This window comes from Rhinopithecus bieti, unplaced genomic scaffold (assembly GCF_001698545.2).
Source record: "Rhinopithecus bieti isolate Rb0 unplaced genomic scaffold, ASM169854v2 scaffold_17882, whole genome shotgun sequence".
In the NCBI taxonomy this organism is placed as follows: Eukaryota; Metazoa; Chordata; class Mammalia; order Primates; family Cercopithecidae; genus Rhinopithecus; species Rhinopithecus bieti.
In genome coordinates, this window is record NW_016809462.1 from 1,195,432 (window position 1) to 1,217,339 (window position 21,908).

Sequence of the window (21,908 nt, forward strand, 5' to 3'; positions counted from 1 at the left end):
ATCTGGTGGAATTTGAAGCAATTAATTATAATGGAGGAGGCAAAAGAAAGCTTCAATTCCAGTACCATTACTGCCACTGGAATGGGTGATTAAAGCCTAGGAGGGGCCAACCCATGTCAAGCCTGGGCTGGAAATCTGCCCACTCTCAGAAGCAGCCCCAGAGCACACAGTAAATAATTATCATTACCAGTCCTGGAATTACCCCTAGTTGCTTCATTCAGGTCGGCACAACAGCCAACCCAGAAACAGGCAAGGAGTGTCAGGTCATGGTATTCCTCTTTTGGAAGAACCAAAAGGAAACAGAACCCCAGGATAAGGTTTATTTCAAGCAGGTTTGGGTACTGCAACCAACAATACCTCATGGAGTTTAGGAGAATACTACATGTGCCCAGTGAGAACAAGCTTTGTAGGCCAGTCCTCCAAACATCACAATTCCTGGGTCAAAGCGAATTAGGCTGATGATTTTAGAAAAGGCCAAAGGTATTAGAAAGCTCTAACGCAAAGTGTCTGGCTTACACATATTATAAGGGTCTCAATGAATGTTGGCTCCTCCCCCTTCCCTTTTCCCACTCTGCTGCCAAGAGGTGGTAGTCTTTCATTAGCATCCTATATGTTTTATGGGAATTAAGTTCAAATTGAATAATTTTCTAATAATAATTTGAGCAGTGCTCCTTTGCTTCCTTTCTGAGTGTTTTTTCCACAACAGTTTCCCAATGTTTTAACTTCTTTCTCCACTCCTTCGATCCAGGTACATAATTAATGATGTGCACATCAATGCTGTTTAAAGTAAATGCATGGGCCAGGCACAGTGGCTCACGCCTGTAATCCCAACACTTCGGGAGGTCAAGGTGGGTGGATCACTTGAGGTCAGGCATTCGAGACCAGCCTGACCAACATAGTGAAACCCCATCTTTGCTAAAAATACAAAAATCAGCCGAGTGCAGTGGTGGGCGCCTGTAATCCCAGCTACTAGGGAGGCTGAGGCAGGAGAATTGCTTGAACCTGGAACGCGGAGTTTGCAGTGAGACGAGATCCCACCACTGCACTCCAGCCTGGGCTACAGAGTAAGACTCCAACTCAAAAAAATAAAATAAATACATAATACAGTCCAGGCGTGCGGTGGCTCATGCCTGTAATCCCAGCACTTTAGGAGGCCAAGGTGGGTGGATCACTTGAGGTCAGGAGTTTGAGAGCAGCCTGGCCAACATGGCGAAACCCCATCTCTATTAAAAATACAAAAATTAGCCAGGCGTGGTGGCGGGCGCCTGTGGTCCCAGCTATTCTACTCGGGAAGCTGAGGAAGGAGAATCGCTTGAACCCGGGAGGTGGAGGTTGCAGTGAGCCGACATTGCACCACTGCACTCCAGTCTGGGCGACAGAGCAATGCTCAGTCTCAAAAATAAAGAAAATAAATAAAAATAATAATAAAAATAAATGTATGGTTTTAAGTATAATACAAAGAAATATTCTGCCCCTGTCCTCATCTTTGTTGCCTAAGCTCAGTTTAGGGCGTGTAAGTGTTGGAAATTGAAAATGGGACCACACGCTGGACGCGGTGGCTCACGCCTATCATCCCAGCACTTTGGGAGGCCAAGGCGGGCAGATCACGAGGTCAGGAGCTCAAGACCAGCCTGCCCAACATGGTGAAACCCCTCTACTAAAAATATAAAAATTAGCCAGGTGTGGTGGTGGGTACCTATAATCTCAGCTACTCAGGAGGCTGAGGCACGAGAATCACTTCAACCTGGGAGGTGGAGGTTGCAGTGAGCCAAGAATATGCCACTACACTTCAGCCTGGGCAACAGAGCAAGACTCCATCTCAGGGGAAAAAAAAAAAATGTGACCACATCTGCATAATACCTTAATTTCAGGAAAGCTTTTGCATGCATATGCCATTCTCATCAGCAGGCCAGAAAGATATGATCTGGTACGTCTTTTCCCTAACCGGGGTTTCACGGCTGTCTGGAAAAGAGATCAATGGCCCAGTAAACAAAGGGATGCTTAGAATGTGGTCTACGATTTTGTCTTGGGTCTGGTTTAAATAATACTTGAAATTGCTATATGCACACCCAGAGTCTACAAATAACATTAATTTGAGTGGGAACTGCTGATACATTAAGAGAATCCAAAGTAGCTTCCACACATTAAGGAAATGGTTCATTAAAAACAGTTTAGAGTTCAGCATGATGGCTGATTTCAAAGTGGTGTCCTCAGGGGTGATGATCAAAATGACAGGCACAAATGGGGCTTAATGTCTAGATTCAAGCAAAACTGACAAAGTGGTGAGGATCACACCACATCATGCATTTAATAGGAATCTGCATGTTGCACTGATAAGAAATAGGCAGTGCAGTGCTGGGGTGAATTTTTGTTGGTGGGAGTTTGACAGGAAAGGGAAGTGCCCCCCTTCTCTCTACCCCATAATAAAGAATTGGACAGCAGACAGACTCTTACTGGTGGGTGGGGGGGAATGTCCAGTCTGATGCCTCTTATTGTAAGGAAGATGTGGAGACACTGGAAAGGTTCCAAAGGAGAACCTAAATGATTAAAGAGACAGAAAATAGAACCTACGAGGGGAGGTTAAAGGATGTGGAGTTGTTTAGTCTAGAGTGAAAAAAAGTACCTAAAGCAAACTCAACAGCCTTTTCCTACTTGAAGGGTTATTATAAAGAGGATACCGACCAGCTGTTCATCATCTCTACAGAGGACAAAAGAGGTAAGAGACTCAAAATACAATGTTAGAATTTGGGAGGCCAGGCGCAGTGGCTCACGCCTATAATCCCAGCACTTTGGGAGGCTGAGGCGGGCGGGTCACGAGGTCAGGAGATCGAGACCATCCTGGCTAACACGGTGAAACCCTGTCTCTACTAAAAATACAAAAAATTAGCCAGGCATGGTGGCAGGCGCCTGTAGTCCCAGCTACTCAGGAGGCTGAGGCAGAAGAATGGCGTGAACCCAAGAGGCGGAGCTTGCAGTGAGCCAAGATGGTGCCACTGCACTCCAGCCTGGGCTACAGAGTGAGACTCCGTCTCAAAAAAAAAAAAAAAAAAAAAAAAAAAATTTGGATACAATGTAAAGATGACTTGCTTAATCCTAATGGTAACTGACTTCACCTTAGGATAGTCTCATCTGGTGTCACTGTGCAATCTCCATGTATTGGACTCCATCCTAAGTGATAGTTTTGCATGTTTAAGCAGAAGTGAGGCTAGAAAACTCCTTCTATTCCCTTCTAGAACTACAGCGTTCCACTGTTATTCCATCATATGTGGGATTAAAGATCCTGAACCTCTATGTTCCTTAACTCACAAACAAGGTGCCATGAGAATGTAATATTCCCGCAAAACATCGGACCTTTGTTTTCTTTATTAGGATGGGCATCGCTAAGAATATGCCCAACTGTGGACACTGACTAGATGATAAGTGTGTATGTATGTATATATATATAGAGAGAGAGAGAGAGAGAGATGGAGTCTCGCTGTGTCACCCAGGTTGGAGTGCAATGGCACAATCTCGGCTCACTGCAACCTCCGCCTCCCGGGTTCAAGCAATTCTTCTGCCTCAGCCTCCAGAGTAGCTGGGACCACAAGCGCGTACCACCACACCTGGCTAATTTTTGCATTTTTAGTAGAGACAGAGTTTCACCATGTTGGTCAGGCAGATCTCGAACTCCTGACCTCAAGTGATCCACCCACCTCGGCCTCCCAAACTGCTAGGATTACAGGCGTGAGCCACCGCGTCCAGCCTGATAAGTATATTTCATAGCTTCACTCCTGTTCTGTGTACAAGACATACTGCTTTTTAATGGGTCTAAATAATTAGTTCATGATGATGATAATGATAATAATAGTTATGACTTACTAAGCTCTTACTGTAATTATATTGGGCACTGTGCTAAGTACTTTATGTAGATTATCTCAGTTTTTTGGCAGTAGCCCTGTGAAGTGAGTATAATTATTAGTCTTATTCTAACACAAGGAAACTGAGTCACAAGGAGGTTAAGTAACAGGGCTAATAAATGTTGGAGTCCCGATTCAAACCCATTTGGTCTGACTCAGAAGGGTGTGCTTAATCATTACACCACTGCCTCTTATCATTAGGTATTTGTAGCTATTCAGAGGGAGGAAACATTGCAGAAAGAATTCATGGCGCAATCTCGGCTCACTGCAAGCTCCACCTCCCGGGTTCATGCCCTTCTCCTGCCTCAGCCTCCCAAATAGCTGGGACTATAGGCACCCACCACAATGCCCATTTAATTTTTTGTGTTTTTAGTAGAGACGGGGTTTCACCGTGTTAGCCAGGATGGTCTTGATCTCCTGAACTCATGATCCGCCCGCCTTGGCCTCCCAAAGTGCTGGGATTACAGGCGTGAGCCACGGCGCCTGGCCTTTTTTTGTTTTATGTTGATAGAGTCTTGCTCTGTTGCCCAGGCTGTAGTGCAAAGGCACTATCTTGGCTCTCTGTGACCTCCACCTCCAGGGTTCAAGCGATTCTCCTGCCTCAGCCTCCCGAGTAGCTGGGATTACAGGTAGCTGCCACCACACCCAGCTGGTTTTTGTATTTTTAGTAGAGACGGGGTTTCACCATGTTGGCCAGACTGGTCTCAAACTCCTGATCTCAGGTGATCTGCCCACTTCAGTCTCCCAAAGTGCAGGGATTATAGCCTTGAGCCACTGCGCCTGGCCCTTTCTGATAGGAGGGGTGCATTGCTATCTCCTACAAAGCTGAAGAATTCAAATCAAGGTTCACCTTTATACATTTAGTTATTCAGTTATAATCTAACTTTGCATACAGTAGGTCTTCTGTGACTGTGGAATGAATGAATACAAATGCTTTATGATTGTGATGCCCTAAAACACATGAACTGAAATGAGGTTTCCAGCATGGTGGTCAAGGCTCTGGTCGGTCATTTCCTTTTTCTTTTTCTTCAGCTGCTTAGTCAATAAGTTGATTGTCTTTATCTGAAAAATCTTCATAGAAAATTGTTTGGTTTGGGTCTCAGCAGCCTGCTTCTGAGCTCTGAGGAAGCTTGCCTGCTTTTGAGCTACCTGATCTTTCTTCTGGGCAAGGGATATTTTGGGGTAGTTCCACCTCTGCTTTTCAACTTCTTTCTTGGGCTTCTTCTCTTAGACTGGATTCTCTTGCATAGCAGCATGAGCCTTCTTATACATCCCCATCATGTCTGGAGTTACGCTGTTCTTTATGTATTGAGAGAACGGCTTCTGGTAAGCATCTTCATCTTCCATTAGGTAACACATGTAATTGGCAACATTCTGACACATGATGCGCTTCCAATGCACTTCTGCATTAAATTCCTTGCTTTCAAACTCGTAACCAGGAAATCGTCTGGTACTGCAAGGAATAGATAAGCCTCCATTCCCAGCTTCCTTCAGGGCCTCCAAAACTGTATTGTCAGCGGTAGTTCTGGCAAGGCCTGCATCCAAATAGCAGGTAAAGGCACCTGGCTGGCCATCAATGCTTTCCACATTGTATTCATCTCCAGTCACCTCCACTTGGCCTTCCTAGATCTTGCTCATGCCAAACCTACTGAGAAGCCTGCGGGCCAGAGGCAGGCCAGTACAATATGCTGCAGCAGAATTTGTCAGCCAACCTTCACACCAAATTTTGGCAGTTTGTGTGCATAAGCTGTGCAGACTATCATATCCCCTTCTACATGGGCATAAGCAATCTGACAAATGATATCTCTGTTACGCGAACTCTCATCCTGTATTTGGGTGTGTTGTACTTATTTTTATCCTCTATCACCAAGCGTTTCTTAGCATAGTAATCAGTTTTACCCTCTTGTCGTCTTCTAAATTTCACTTGGTATCTTTTAAAGTAGGCTTTATTCCTGACAGCTTTAACAAACCCCACCCGCCCGCAGCGCCGGAGTCAAAGCCGGTTCCCGGCCCAGTCCCGTCCCGCAGCAGCCTGCCTCTTCTTTCCTTTCAACATGACAGCTGCCGCTGTGTCCTTCGCCAAGGACTTCCTGGCAGGTGGAGTGGCCACAGCCATCTCCAAGACGGCGGTAGCGCCCATCGAGCAGGTCAAGCTGCGTGCTGCAGGTGCAGTGCCAGCAAACAGATCACGCGATAAGCAATACCAAAGGCATTATAGCTGGGTGGTCCGTAATTCCCAAGGAAAGCAGGGGTCTGTCTTCTGGCGCAGTAACCTGGCAATTGTATCCGATCACTTCCCCACCCAGGCTCTTAACTTCTGCCTTCAAAGATAATACAAGCAGATACTTCCTGGGGTGGTGTGGACAAGAGGAACCCAGTTTTGGCGTACTTGCAGGGAATCTGGCATCGGGTGTGCCGCAGGCCACTCCCTGTGTTTTGGTACCCTCTTGATTTTGCCCGTTACCGTCTAGCAGCTGATGTGGGGTAAAGCTGGAGCTGAAAGGAATTCGAGCCTCGGTGACTGCTGGTTAAAGTCTACAATCTGATGGGATTAAGGGCTGTTACCAAGGCTTTCATGTGATCTGTGCAGGGTATTATCAATCTACCGGCGGGCCTACTTCGGTTCTATGACCTGCAAAGCGAATGCTTCCGGATCCCACGACACTCACATTGTCATCAGCTGGGATGATCGCACAGGGACTGTCCACTGCTGTTGGCTGGGTGACTTCCTATCCATTTGACACTGTTCGCCGCCGCATGATGATGCAGTCAGGGCGCAAAGGAACTGACATCATGTACACAGGCACGCTTGACTGCTGGAGGAAGATAGCTCGTGATGAAGGAGGCAAAGCTTTTTTCAAGGGTGCATGGTCCAATGTTCTCAGAGGCATGGGTGGTGCTTTTGTGCTTGTCTTGTATGATGAAATCAAGAAGTACACATAAGTTATTTCCTAGGATTTTTTCCCCTGTGAACAGGCATGTTGTATTATATAACATATCTTGAGCATTCTTGACAGACTCCTGGCTGTCAATTTCTCAGTGGCAACTATTTACTGGTTGAAAATGGGAAGCAATAATATTCATCTGACCAGTTTTCTCTTAAAGCCATTTCCATGATGATGATGGGACTCAATTGTATTTTTTATTTCAGTCACTCCTGATAAATAACAAATTTGGAGAAATAAAAATATCTAAAATAATAAAAAAAAAAACCCCACCCTACAGAACAGAGACTCATGTCACAGCTCAACACAGACCTCTGGCTGGTCATTTCTGTGGGCTTCTTATCAGATGTCCCCAAAGAGCCTTACAATCCCATGTTTCCTTCAATTCAGATCTATGAGACAGCATATGGATGGGTCACATATTTCCCCAATGTCAACTACTTTTAGATCAAGACAAGATTTTTAACGAGGTTTATTGAGTGCTGTTGTATATCAACAGTAGATGATTCATGAGTGAAACAGACAGCAAAATGATTTTTAGAAAGGCAAGAGAAGCAGACACAAACAAAAAATAAAAAGCCTTGATCCAAATTACTCTAAAGGACAGATATTTTCCCATTAGGACAATTTATCCTGAATCTGTAAACAGAGAGGGGCTAATTATACAAGTGTTTGCTAACAGATCTAAACCTTATGCAGCTATAAACAGCTGAAGAGAGGAAGAAAGTGGAAATTCCCAGGAGAAGATCCCTGACCACATCCAGGGCCACAAGCTCTCCACAAACACAAAGCCCAGCAGTGGCACCAAGCAAAGCATGAGAAAAAACCTCAGGATTCTGACACAATCCACAAATATAACTTTGAATCGCCCTGAAACTAAACAATGACAGTTCTATCCAATCAACTTTCGGCTGACACACAGGCGGGGTGGTGCCTTATTGGTGTTCCAGATGTAGTTAATGGAAACATGATGCCCAGAATTTGAAAGGTATTCAGTAAATGTTGAGTGAATGGATGGATGAGTGAATGAAGTCTGAACAGATGCCCGTGTCTCTTTCCCTCTTGGCAGCTCTGTTGGGAAGATGTCCTCAATGCTTCAAACCCGGCCAGGCATGGTGGCTCACGCCTCTAATCCCAGCACTTTGGGAGGCCAAGGTGGGTGGATCACCAGAGGTCAGGAGTTTGAGACCAGCCTGGCCAACATGGTGAAACCTTGTCTCTACTAAAAATACAAAAAATTAGCCAGGTGCAGTGGTGCACGCCTGTAATCCCAGCTGCTTGGGAGGCTGAGGCAGGAGAATCACTTGAACCTGGGAGGCGGTGGTTGCAGTGAGGCGAGATTGCGCCACTGTACTCCAGCCTGGGTGACAGAGCGAGACTCCATCTAAACAACAACAACAACAACAAAAAACCAACCAAACAAACAAAATGCTTCAAAACCAAAGCCACCACAGAGGGGCTGAATCATTTGACATAGATCTCTAGGAACAGAACAGTTCATGGAATAAGATGGAACCAGAGACTGGTTTCTGACCCAAAGATATACTAATTTGTGATCTTCCAGTGCACACAGGAAGGGAGATTGTGGTGCCTATGGAACATCTTTGCAGGCCTTGATTCAAAAGCTGCTATTATTTACAATATAGATTCTAAACTCTATTTGAAGTCCAACAGAACCAGGTACTAAGTAGCTAGCATCTATCGAACATATACAGGATGCCAAGACCTGTTCTAAGTCTTTTATATATTAGGTCATTAAATCCTTATTACAATCTTAGAATATGTACTATTATTACAGCAACCCATTTTATAGGCAATGAAACTGATTACCTAAGTAGCTCATGGTCACACAACTAATAAGTAGAGGAGCTGGAACTGAGAGTCTATTTGGAACCAGTGTTTGCTCTTAACTGCTACCCAATGCTATCTGTCTGGATCTTACTTCCTGCCACTTCTGGGCACAAACTCACTGTTTGCCCATAAATATGCAAAGAACATTCTAATCTCTGCAGGACATGTTCCCTGACCTCCCTCCCACTGTTACCTCTCTCTTCTGAGTGCTCACATCACTCATTCTCCAGGGAACATATTGAAACTTACTTGGTTCACACCACACCTCTCCAAATAGCTCTGAAGTTCCTTCGGTGTTAGAACCGTGTGTTATATGGCAGTGTGGAGATGTAGTGGAATAAGAAAGTCCTGGGTTTAAAGTCCAAATCCCATAATGATTATCCATGAGATTCTGGGTAGGTCATTTGACATTTCCTGTCCTTATATTTAAACCATCTGCCTTAAAGACTTGTTGAGGAGGAGAGGCTGAGTGTCTAGGATGATGCCTGATATTGTAAGCCAGTGACTCTCAATCAGGTGTTATTTTACACACCCTTTCCCTACCCCCACAGGGACATTGGACAATGTCTGGAGATATTTGATAATCTGATTGCTTACTGGCATCTGATGGAGAGAGAGAAAGAGAGAATTCCTCTCATCTCCCATTCTACTTACGTGGTAACAATATCTTCTTCCATTTCTACCTTTCACAGTCTTGAAAAGATGAATAATTTGTGTGCAGTTGTATATGAGAAAATGTAAAACTGAACTGTAGTGTCCAGTCATCTTGAAGCATCTCTGGGAGATGTCCTGAACTAAACCACCTGCCCAAGCTGTGCGTAACAAGACAGGTTCTTTCTTACCTTGGGCCTCTGAACATACTGAAACTGAGGTTGTCCTTCCCACTGTAACCACTATCACTTGCCAATTCCTACTTACCTCTCAGGACTCAGTTTAGATAGCACTTTCTCCAGGGAGAAGGTGACCCCTTCCCTAGAACACATTCAGAGCCCTCCTTGGTGCCCAAGTAGCATCCCCACTGCCCATCCATCTGTCTGCTTACCCTTGTAGACATTAAGCTCTTACAGGGAAAGGTGACATGGACCGACACTGTTTTATTCCCAGGCCCTAGACCTATGCCTAGCATATACAAGTGCCCAATAAAGAATTGTCGAACAAATGAGTACAAATCAAGAGACTCAAATGCATTCGTTCCTGCAACTACATATTGAATGCCTACTATAAATCGGGTACAGAACTAGGCGATGGGAAAACAACTATTTGCACTCTAATATTAACAATAACACAGTAAAAATAACCACAGTTAATGTTGATTGGACATTAACTACGTCTCAGGCATCATGCTTTTTTTTTTTTTTTTTTTGAGATGGAGTCTGGCTCTGTCGCCCAGGCTAGAGTGCAATGGCGCCATCTCGGCTCACTGCAAGCTCCGCCTCCCGGGTTCACGCCATTCTCCTGCCTCAGCCTCCCTAGTAGCTGGGACTACAGGTGCCCACCACCACACCTGACTAATTCTTTGTATTTTTAGTAGAGACGGGGCTTCATCATGTTAGCCAGGATGGTCTCGATCTCCTGACCTCGTGATCCGCTAAATTTGCTTTTAATCCTCCCCCAAAAGCCCATGTGGCAGACACTATTATCCCCATTGTACAGATGAAGAAAGACATCAGTTCACTCACGCAGCCCTTAGTGAAAAAGAATCTCTGACACTTAAGTTCCCAGACATCAATTTACATGGACTCAGCTCACACCAAGAAAAGACGACCTGTGAATTCACTCATGAACTTTTCTGATGGTCATCACCTTGCCTGGAATGTCCCTACTGACTCTTTATTTATTTATTTATTTATTTATTTTGTGAGACGGAGTCTGGCTCTGTCGCCCAGGCTGGAGTGCGGTGGCCGGATCTCAGCTCACTGCAAGCTCCGCCTCCCAGGTTCACGCCATTCTCCTGCCTCCGCCTCCCAAGTAGCTGGGACTACAGGCGCCCGCCTCGTCGTCCGGCTAGTTTTTTGTATTCTTTAGTAGAGACAGGGTTTCACCGTATTAGCCAGGGTGGTCTCGATATCCTGACCTTGTGATCCGCCCGTCTCGGCCTCCCAAAGTGCTGGGATTACAGGCTTGAGCCACCGCGCCCGGCCGACTCTTTATTTTTTGAAACTTACTTTAAAATATTTTGGGCTGGGCACAGTGGCTGACGCCTGTGATCCAAGCACTTTGGGAAGCCAATGCGGGCAGATAGCTTGAGGTAAGGAGTACGAGACCAGCCTATCCAACACAGTGAAACCATGTCTCTATCAAAAATACAAAAATTAGCTGGGCATGGTGGCAGGTGCCTGTAATCCCAGGTACTCAGGAGGCTGAGACAGGAGAATTGCTTGAACCCAGGAGGCGGAGATCACAGGGAGCTGAGATCACACCATTGCACTCCAGCCTGGGCAACAAGAGTGAAACTCCATCTCAAAAAAGAAGAGAGAGAGAGAGAGAAACTCCATCTCAAAATGTAGAGAGAGAGAGAGAAGAAAGAGAGAGAGGGGAGAGAAAGAGAGAGAGAGAGAGAGAGAGAGAGAGAGAGAGAGAGAGAGATTGATTACACTGAATTCAAGGAGGAGCACATCCCAGAAGACCAGCTGGGCAGAGGTGGAAAGAGGGGTGAGGAAGCTGTCACATGAATCCAGGCAGGAAAAGATGGTGCCTGGCCAAAGTGACTCGCTGTGGGCCAGCACTTCCCTTTTGTCAAATAAAACTCCAGAGTTGCTCTGTTTACAGGCTCTCTCCTTCTGCTAGATTGTCGATCCCTTGAGGGCAGATACTGGAATTCACTCATCTCTGGATCCTCAGAGGCCACAGGTGATAAAGCTCTCAGTAAAGGATTGGCTGGTGCATGTTGAACAATAGAATTTCTTATGTACAAAAATAATTTCCTTTTGCTAGATTCCTCACCACTAGGCCCCCGTCCTCACCCCTTCCGCATCCTCTCTGCCGTTGCTGCCTGCAGCAATTTCTTTTCACCAATTACCGTACTCCTTTTACACTTGAGTTGCTCCAAGGTATAGAGTGCTGCTCACTTCCTTTCATACAAAGCATAGACTTTGAATCTAGTCTTCACAGCCCCCTAAATATCTTACATTGCCCTTTCCTCCCACTGTCACCCAGCTTATTCCACTATTTCAGCCAGTCAAGACCTGGGCTTGGCTTAAAGAGCCTCCTTCCCAAACATCTTGAAAGTTTTCCAGTGGTGATCTGACTTGTGTGGAGTGGTTACTCCCTCCCATCTGATACCCTGTTTACTTTATAGAAAACACAGTATTTTATTGTTTTATTTGAAAATAAAACAAAACAGGCTGGGTGCAGTGGCTCACGCCTGTAATCCCAGCACTTAGGCAGGCCAAGGTGGGCCAATCACCTGACATCGGGAGTTTGAGACCAGTCTGGCCAACATGGTCAAACCCCATCTCTACCAAAAATACAAAAATTAGCTGGGCGTGGTGGCACACACCTGTAATCCCAGCTACTCAGGAGGCTGAAGCAGGCGAATCGCTTGAAACTGGGAGGAAGAGGTTGCAGTGAGCTGAGATCATGCCACTGTACTTCAGCCTGAGTAACAGAGTAAGCCTATGTCTCAAAATAAAAAATAAAATAAAATAAAATAAAATAAAAGAGTCCCCCCATCTGCAAGAAGCATTCATGAACTCCTACTAACTGGATACAGAATCTTACCCAACCTTAATCCCATTAATACATATTCCTGTCAATTGCATAGGATAACGATTTTTCCATGGTTTCTCTTCCAAGGCATAAGACAAAAGCACCCTTGCCTGTACCTGCTCCATCTTCCCTGACATGGTTTGGCTGTGTCCCCATCCAAATCTCATCTCAAAATGTACTCCCCATGTGTCAGGGGAGGGAACCTGGTGGGAGGTGATTGGATCATGGGGGTGGTTTCCCCCATGCTCTTCTCATGATAGTGAGTGAGTTCTCATGAAATCTGATGGTTTTACAAGGGGCTCTTCCCCCTTCGCTCTTTTTCCTGGCTCCTTGTGAAGTGGGTACTTGCTTCTCCTTTGCCTTCCGCCATGATTGTACATTTCCTGCACTCCCCCCACCAGCTATGCAGAACTGTGAATCAATTAAACCTCTCTCCTGTATAAATTACCCAGTCTCGGGTATTTATAGCAGTGTGAAAACGGACTAATACGTTCCCCTTGCCCTGTTTCTTGCACCAAAGAAACTTGTTCTTGCTCACAGAGGTCTTCTGCTTTGACCTATCCCTGAGAACTGGGCATTGGGCAACGTAAACTCAGAAGCATAAAATCAATTACACCCATTGCTCACCTCTAGGCCGGGCCCACACCCGGCCCTGTCAGATGGCTTTATAATAGTGAGTGCTGTGTTACCATGAAGGGCCTTCTATAAAGGAGAGTTAAAGCTGGATAGTATCCCAGAGGCTGTTCCTTTCCCCTACAAACCTTCATCTAGCAGGGGCTGGTGCCTTTCCTTACACAGGTTTATACTAACATTGCCAGATAAAATACAGGAGACCCAGTTAAATTTGAATCACAGATGAAAAATTAGTAATTATTTTACTCCAAGTAGATCCCAAAATCACATGGAATTTTCATTTACTAAAGCTGACAATCTTATTTTATAACAACCAAGTCCTTACTACTGGTCTTGACAAAAATCATTTCTATACTCAGTAAGAGGTAAATATATGGTAAACAAAACATATGCACATTGTTAAAAGTTGAGAAGCTTGAAGATATTCCTTTGTGGTCTCTGTTTCTCACTCTGATGGACATCTGCTTCCCAGAATAGGTTTCTAATCATTTTCTTTATAGCTAACTTGAAGTCCCTCACCTTTGCCTAACCTCTCTCTGTTTATAATTCTCTTTCTCATGATCGTTCTTTTTGCATCATTAAGTTCAACCACTTTGACCCTTCTTCCCTTCCCAAGCAATTACCATTCAATTGAGTGCTTCACCTTGACTTGCTCTCTTATAGTGATATATCAAAATGTCTCCTCTTTACAAGTCAATGAACCACATTGAGGAAACACTGAATTGAGGGTAGGTAGCTCCCTCAATTCTTCCAAATTGACCTCAAGGATCAGATGCCCCTTTCTAATTATTCCATGTTCTCCAACTCTAGGAAATCCTCCAGAAAAGCAACTTTAGGACTCCAGCCTCAGTTCTGATCTTACCTGGTCCACCACTGCTCTCCATAAGCTGAAAAAGCTCCTACTTGGGAAAAGCAAAGGACCAGATAGGACCTTGAATAATTTTCTCACAAATGAAAAACGTGGCTTCCTCTCCAGGCTTTAGGGGCCATCTCAAAAGCCACACTGTTTACACATGGCACTGTACAAAGGGCCCACCTCACTTTAACCCCAAGGAGGGTGGAGTTTAGCCTATTTATAAATGCATGTCTGCGAGGGAAGGGTATGAAGGGGAGCTGTAACCCTGTTATGACTACTTTCCAGTTTACACATGGAACACTGTGGGGGAGACTCGGAGAGGGAACCAGGGTAGCAAGGAAGATCTGGTGGAAACTCGGGCAGGCTGGTTAACATGGAATGAAGGACATGATGAGATCAATAGAAAGTTGTTAACGGCTGGGCGCGGGGGCTCATGCCTGTAATCCCAGCACTTTGGGAGGCTAAGGCAGGCGGACACTTGAGGTCAGGAGTTTGAGACCAGCCTGGCCAACATGGTGAAACCCCATCTCTACTAAAAAATACAAAAATTAGCCGGGCATTGTGGTGGGCACCTGTAATCCCAACTACTTGAGAGGCTGAGGCAGGAGAGCTGCTTGAACCCAGGAGGTGGAGGTTGCAGTAAGCTGAGACTGTGCCACTGTACTCCAGCCTGGGTGACACAGCAAGACTCCATCTAAAAAAAAAAAAAAGGTTGTTGTTAATATACCCAAGGTGAGAAAACACTTTGAATTACCAGAGTCATGAAGAATATCATTAAAAACAAGGGTGGTAGGCCGGGCACAGTGGCTCACGCCTGTAATCCCAGCATTTTCGGAGGCCGAGGCGGGAGGATCACCTGAGTCAGGGTTCGAGACCAGCCTGACCAACATGGTGAAACCCTGTTTCTACTAAAAATACAAAATTAGCCGGGTGTGGTGGTGCATGCCTGTAATCCCAGCTACTCTGGAGGCTGAGACAGGAGAATCACTTGAACCCAAGAGGCAGAGGTGGCAGTGAGCCAAGATCGCACCATTGCACTCCAGCCTGGGCAACAAAAGCAAAATTCTGTCTCAAAAAGAAAAAAGGAAAAAAAAAGGGGGGGGTAGTAAAAAAACAAAAACTTTCATTATTATTGGTTCATAGTAACTAATAATGAAAGTATTAGTAATTAGTCATAAAAGTATCAGTACATAGTCACAAAAGACTTCTATACCTTCTTAAACTCCTGTCATATTGTTAGTATTATCACTTTTATCTGGCTATCACTTCATCCCACAAGGAAAGAATGATCGATATTATTATACCTACCCCGCAAGTGATGAAACTGTGAGAAGGATGTGGGAACTTCCAGGAACCCAGGTTTCTTGATTTCTGGTCCAGGGGGCCTTCCCTGCCTAGCAGATAGCAGTTGCTCTATTAGGAGCCAGTCAGATTCGGGCCAGGAATCTGCTTTCAGACTTATCCCAGTGCCTTTGGAAGGCTGTGCTGTTGACTGGGGATGGGCTGTGTCAGAATGAGTGGCCGGGTAAGAACAGAGGCTGTGGAGCCAGGAGGCCAGGATTTAGATCTCAGCCCTCCTTTACCAGCCTGGATTCTCTCCTTTAACTGGGGATAATGACAATTACGTCGCAGAGGTGTTGTGAGCTAGAATGAGCTGGCAAATAACTGTAAGTGTGCATAAACATTATATTAACAATGACTGTAATTGTAGGTTCAGGATTCTAACTTGTGTAGAAGAGTTCAAATATATATGCAAATCCCTGCTAAGACAGGGATGACATGGAGGAGAACTGGTAGTTTTTCAAAGCTACCAAAAGGCTTATCAAGCTATGTTTTTTTAAAGTGACAAGAGAAAGTTACAAATTAACGGCTCACCTTCATTAAGTGTTCATGGCATGTCAGTCCCCGTGATAAGCCTTCACATGCAGATCCTCATTTCATCTCTCATCGCCTTAGGAGTTAGGTATTGTTTTTTTTTTTTTTTTTTTTTTTTGAGATGGAGTCTTGCTCTGTTACTCAGGCTGGAGTGCAATGGCACGATCTCGCCTCACTGCAACCTCTGCCTCCCGGGTTTAAGCAATTCTCCTGCCTCAGCCTCCTGAGTTGCTGGGACTACAGGCACGCACCACCACGCCTGTCTAATTTTTGTATTTTTAGTAGAGATGGGGTTCACCATATTGGCCAGGCTGGTCTCGAACTCCTGACCTCATGATCTGCTTGTCTCAGCCTCCTAAAGTGCTGGGATTACAGGTGTGAGCCACTGCGCCTAGCCAGGTATTGTTTTTTTGTTTTTTTGAGACAAGTCTCGCTCTGTTGCCAGGCTGGAGTGCAGTGGTGCAATCTTGGCTCACTGCAACCTCTGCCTCCTGAGTTCAAGTGATTCTCCTGCCTCCACCTCCCGAGCAGCTGGGATTACAGGCGCCCACCACCACGTCTGGCTAATTTTTATATTTTTAGTAGAGACGGAGTTTCGCCATGTTAGCCAGGATGGTTTCGATCTCTTGACCTCGTGATCCGCCCACCTCGGCCTCCCAAAGTGCTGGGATTACAGGTGTGAGCCACTGCACCTGGCTGGGTATTGTTCTTAATTCCATTTTACAGTTAGGGAAAGCCTGGCTTAGTGGGGTTAAGAAATAACCCAAGGTCACACATTAGTTAAGTAGTGGAATCAGGACTCATTAACTTCATACCCACAGATGTGTGTAGCCCAAGCAAACCATTCTTGTAGATGTGTGTGTTTGTGTGTGTGTGCATGTGTACACGTGCGCATGGAGAAAGTTCAGGACAAAATAGACGAGATATTAGCGACATCCCACCACTGGATGCCTTACTGAATTGAGTAGATAGTGCTTTTATAATTTAAATGTTTTTCCTTTTGATAACATACTTTAAAACATAAACCAAAATAAGGCTTCAAAAACATAATGAGTGGAACCGCCATCCTCCAGTAATTCGCCAAAATGACTAACACAAAGGGAAAGAGGAGAGGTACCCGGTATGTTCTCCAGGCCTTTAAGAAAACATAGAGTTATTCCTTTGGCCATGTATATGCGAATCTATAAGAAAGGTGATATTGTAGGCATCAAGGCAGTGAGTAATGTTCAAAAAGGAACACCCCACAGGTGTTACCATGGCAAAACTGGAAGAGTCTACAATGTTCCCCAGCATGCTGTTGGCACTGTCATAAACAAACAAGTTAAGGGCGAGATTCTTGCCAAGAGAATTAATGTGCATATTGAGGACATTAAGCACTCTAAGAGTTGAGATAGCTTCCTGAAACGTGTGAGGAAAATGATCAGAAAAAGAAAGAAGCCAAAGAGAAAGGTAACTGGGTTCAACTGAAGCACCAGCCTGCTCCACTCAGAGAAGCACATTTTGTGAGAACCAGTGGGAAGTAGCCTGAGCTGCTGGAACTCATTCCCTATGCATTCATGGCATAATAACTGTTAAAAAAATAAAAGACCTCTGGACTATCTATCTATCTATCTATCTATCTATCTATCTATCTAATGAAAATGACTAATAAATAGCATTTGCAAGGCCCATTGTAATTAAACTTTCAGGGTTTTTTCCCCCAACCAAAGAAACCTTCGGAATAAAATTAGGTTTTTTTGTTTTGTTTTAAACATCGTCTCACCCAGGCTGGAGTGCATTGGCATGATTACGGCTCACTGCAGTCTCAACCTCCCTGCTTCCCTAGGCTCAGGTGATCCTCACACCTCAGCATTCTGAGTAGCTGGGAGTACAGGTGCATGCCACCATACCTGGCTAATTTCTGTATTTTTTGGTAGATACAGGGTGTACTAGTCCATTCTCATGCTGCTCTGAAGAACTGCCTGGGAATGGGTAATTTATACAGGAAAGAGGTTTAATTGGCTCACAGTTCCACATGGCTGGGGGGGGCCTCAGGAAACTTACAATCATTGCAGAAGGGGAAGCAAACATATCCTTCTTCACATGATGGCAAGAAGTGCTGAGCAAAGAGGGAAAAACCCTTTGTAAAACCATCAGATCTTGGCTGGGCACAGTGGCTCACGCCTGTAATCCCAGCACTTTGGGAGGCCAAGGCGGGAGGATCACAAAGTCAGGAGATCAAGACCATCCTGGCTAACACAGTGAAACCCCATCTCTACTAAAAATACAAAAATTAGCTGGGCATGGTGGCAGGCACCTGTAGTCCCAGCTGCTCAGGAAGCTGAGGCAGGAGAATGGTGTGAACCCGGAGGGCGGAGCTTGCAGCGAGCCAAGATCATGCCACCGCACTCCAGCCTGGGCGACAGAGCAAGACTTTATCTCTAAATAAATAAATAAATAAATAACCATCAGATCTCGTGAGAGCTCACTGTCAGGAGAACAGCAGCAGGGGGTTAACTGCTCCCATTATTCAATTACCTCCCACCAGGTCTCTCCCACTCCACATGGGGATTATAGGAACTGCAATTCAAGAGGAGATATGGGTGGGAACACAGCCAAACCATATCATAGGGTTTTGCCATGTTGCTCAGGCCAGTCTTGAACTTGTGATGCTCAAGCGATCAGCCCACCTCAGCCTCCCAAAGTGCTGGGATTACAGGCATGGGCCACCATGTCCGGCCTAAGTTTCTTGAAAATAAAGATTATATTCCATCTCCCTTCTACCTAAAAGCTCAGGTTCCTGTCTCTTAGGCAGTAGATCTCAGTTCTAAACCTTAAATGCGCTCATGAACCAAATATTTGCCAGTTATTTACTCTATAGTAACACCAATGAGTTCTTAAAATCTGTTGTTTTTTTTTTCTTTTACCACATTGTCCCTTGACATGAGTATTTATAACTTATGTGCAAACTCCTTTCTCTTCTGTGGTCATTACAAAGGATAAAACGATAAAAGATCACTAAAGCAAACATTCGTCTTACTGTTTGCTGTGAACTCAGAAGTCCTCTTCAAAGAGTACTACAAAGATAAATGAAGATTTTGCACCCCCTGTCAACAGAACTCGTCTTCAAAGATGACCTCTTGAGGGGAGTAAAAGAATTGAAAGCAAACTGAAGGAACTCAAAAGTGACGACCTTTTCCTGTCTTTCTGCAGTTAACAACAATGCAGGGATGGCAGGACAGGGCAACCTGTATGCAGAACAGGCACCCAAATCTCTTTCTGGTGAGAGCTTCTGGGGTCCCTGCAGGTCAGATGATCTGCAAGGCAGGAAGGACGCATGCTGAGAAGCCACATTAGAGGATGGGGGATGCAGAGGCTGAGCCCTCTCCCCCAACCCATTAGAGACTCTTAAGGATGATGAAGATGAAGAAACTCTCACAACAGAATTGATGTGGAGGTTAGCTAAGCCAGGTGTCCAGAATGTGTTCACAGACCTGGCCTCCTGGGAATGCCCCAGACCGGGAATTCTCTGTGGCTTGCCTAGATGCCCTGGCTGTGCTGTAACGTGAGAGTGGCAGGGAGGTTTTAGAGTTACATTTACATCGACATTGGCCTACTCTGGTCAATGAAAAACTACCACTGAAAACCATGGCCTTCTGAAGAAAACGATGATGACTTGTTTGCCCAGCCTTTGTTCTATTTAATTTATTTTCAGAGAACAATGCCTCCAGATGAGCTTTTGAAAACTCACCTGCAAATTGACATGACTGTTTACCTGTTTGAATTTGGGCTTCTTTTTCAAAGTAGAAAAGGAGAGTTAATTATCAAAATCTTTAAACTGTGATTCCAGAGTTGAGAGGCTGTTTATGCTGCTGAGCCACGTGATTATACGGATCTCTTTGAGGAGCATTTCCAGCTCCATGGGTTTCTGAGGATTAAAATATACCTCAGCCCAGCACGGTGGTTCATGCCTGTAATACCAGCACTTTGGGAGGCTGAGGCAGGTGGATCACTTGAGGTCAGGAGTTCAAGACCAGCCTGGCCAACATGACGAAAACCCATCTCTAATAAAAATACAAAAATTAGCTGGTTGTGATGGTGGGTGCCTGTAATCCCAGCTACTTGGGAGGTTGAGGCAGGAGAATTGCTTGAACCCGGGAGGCGGAGGTTGCAGTGAGCCGGGATCATGCCACTGCACTCTAGCCTGGGCAACAGTGCCAGATTCCATCTCAAAAAAAAATTAAAAAATAATAATAATAATAAAATATACCTGGGGTCCATAAAATATTAAAACACAGAATACAATTTTTTTTTTTTTGCAATACTTTACATTTGTTAAGTGCCTCCAGGGTGCTGGGTCTACATTTGAGTACATTCCACATCTTGTCTTTACCAATCTCTGAAAAATTATAGTAATTATTCCTAGTTTACAGAGGATTAAACTGAGCCTCAGGTATTTAAGTGACTTATCCAAAGCAAGTGTGTATGAGACCTGGAATTTAAGTCCGGATCTTACTGACTGATTTCTTGGGTCCCCCCAGATCTCTGAGTGTAAAATTCTATGAATAATATAACTGAAAAAAAAAGTGTTATAGAAATCAAGAGCGGGAGAGAGCACCCTATAGATTATCTACACTAACCAAAATTTTCTCTGTATAGTTAAGGAACTTTCCAGAGATCACACAGCTTGCTCTGTGGTCAAGCGAGGACACAAGTGCCTATCATTTGCTGTTCACCTTTTAAAAACATTTTATTATAAAAAATTTTAACCGTACACAACAATAAAGCTAATACCATAATGAATGCCCTGTCACTCAATTTTATAATTACCTACACTCTTGTTGATGCCTTTTTTTTTTTTGCTTGTTCTCTTGTAGCTCTTTTTTTTTTTCTTTTTTAAATACTTTTAAGTTCTAGGGTATGTGTGCACAATGTGCAGGTGTGTTACATATGTACACATGTGCCATGTTGGTGTGCTGCTCCCATTAACTCGTCATTTACATTAGGTGTATCTCCTAATGCTATCCCTCCCGCCTCCCCCCACCCCACGACAGGCCCTGGTGTGTGATGTTTCCCATCCTGTAAAACACAGAATATAATTTTTAATATAATTTCATTTTTTACGGATTGAAGACCTCACAGAATTTTGTGTATTTTATCTGTTTCCAAACTTTACAAGTACCATATGTATATATATTTTTTCTTGCTTTCTTTTTTAGCTGTTCATCTTAGTTTCTTTAGTCTTACTTCATTTACTTTTTGCTTTTTATTTTTGAGACAGGGTTTTACTGTGTTACTTACCCAGGCTAGAGTACAGTGGTGCAATCTCAGCTCACTGCAGCCTCTACCTACTGGGCTCAGGTGATCTCCCATCTCAGCCTCACAAGCAGCTGGGACTACAGGCACACACCATCATGCCTGGCCAATTTTTTTTTTTTTTTTTTTTTTGGAGACAGAGTCTCACTCTGTCACCCAGGCTGGAGTACAGTGGCCCGATCTCGGCTCATTGCAACCTCTGCCTCCCAAGTTTAAGCAATTCTCCTGCCTCAGCCTCCCGAGTAGCTGGGACTACAGGTGTGGACCACCACGCCTGGCTAATTTTTTGTATTTTTAGTAGAAACATGGCTTCACCATGTTGGCCAGGCTGGTCTTAAACTCCTGACCTTAAGTGATCCGCCCACCTCGGCCTCCCAAAGTGTTGGGATTACAGGTGCGAGCCACTGTGCTTGGCCTCATGTTCTCTATGATCTTTTTATCATTATTTTTTTTATTTTTATTTTTTACTTTTTTGAGATGGAGTTTCTATCTTTTTGCCCAGGCTGAAGTGCAATGGCACGATCTCAGCTCACTGCAACCTCTGCCTCCCGGGTTCAAGCAATTCTGCTTCAGCCTCCCAAGTAGCTGGGATTACAGGCGCCTGCCACCACTCCTGGCTAATTTTTTGTATTTTTAGTAGAGATAGGGTTTCATCATGTTGACCAGGATGGTCTCAATCTCCTGACCTCACGATCCGCCTGCCTCGGACTCCCAAAGTGCTGGGATTACAGGCGTGAGCCACCGCACCCCGCCCGTTTATTTATTTATTTTATTTATTTATTTTTTTGAGACAAAGTCTCGCTCTTGTCCCCCAAGGCTGGAGTGCAATGGTGCGATCTCGGCTCACTG

At 44.7% G+C, this 21,908-nt stretch overlaps 1 protein-coding gene and 2 pseudogenes across 5 annotated transcripts in view; 1 reads left to right on the forward strand and 2 right to left on the reverse strand.

Annotated features, from left to right (window-relative positions):
- PDZD2 (PDZ domain containing 2) overlaps positions 1–21,908 on the reverse strand; it is a 498,374-nt gene that overhangs the window by 273,707 nt on the left and 202,759 nt on the right. The window lies entirely within an intron of this gene.
- Positions 4,848–5,889, reverse strand: LOC108540384 (60S ribosomal protein L5-like; annotated as a pseudogene).
- Positions 5,951–7,096, forward strand: LOC108540386 (ADP/ATP translocase 2 pseudogene; annotated as a pseudogene). Its single transcript, XR_001888655.1, has one exon. The product of XR_001888655.1 is annotated as an ADP/ATP translocase 2 pseudogene (transcript).